Source organism: Bison bison, unplaced genomic scaffold (assembly GCF_000754665.1).
Source record: "Bison bison bison isolate TAMUID 2011002044 unplaced genomic scaffold, Bison_UMD1.0 scf7180017864181, whole genome shotgun sequence".
Lineage (NCBI taxonomy): Eukaryota > Metazoa > Chordata > Mammalia > Artiodactyla > Bovidae > Bison > Bison bison.
The window spans coordinates 8,901,117-8,901,477 of record NW_011494753.1 but is presented as its reverse complement, the minus strand read 5'-3'; the positions used below and the strand labels follow the sequence as shown (position 1 = coordinate 8,901,477).

Below are 361 nucleotides of genomic sequence, written 5' to 3'. Positions count from 1 at the left end.
TCAGGTTCATTGAAATACCTCAGATTTGTAATTGATGTTTGACTCTTCAGGAAGTATTTGCATCTCTGAAATCTTTTTTATATGTGTTTGCTGACTTTTGTGGGTTTTTTTTTACTTTAAAATTTTTATTGTTGTTACTGTAGCACCAAAGAAATGAAAGCAGATGTCCCCCAAAGCCGAGCAAATGGTTTGGTACCCCAGCCCCTCTGGCCCTTCCCTAAGATCCCCCAGTGAGGAGGAGGGGGAGGCGGCAGGAGAGATGACTCAGGGATCACAGTGGCGGGAGGAGGTGGAACGGAGGGACCCCTCTCATGCAGGTTGGGTCCTGAAACCACACTGGTTGTCAGGATGGCCCTTGACC

At 47.4% G+C, this 361-nt stretch overlaps 1 protein-coding gene across 2 annotated transcripts in view; it reads left to right on the top strand.

The window, feature by feature from the left end:
- ARID3B (AT rich interactive domain 3B (BRIGHT-like)) overlaps positions 1-347 on the top strand; it is a 47,410-nt gene extending 47,063 nt beyond the window's left edge. The window contains exon 10 of one of the 2 annotated variants that reach the window (XM_010843356.1): positions 5-347. The gene's annotated coding sequence lies outside the window, so the exon portion shown is untranslated. The remainder of the gene's footprint in view (positions 1-4) is intronic. The other variant, XM_010843357.1, reaches the window with a different exon arrangement.
- Positions 348-361: the final 14 nt, after the last annotated feature.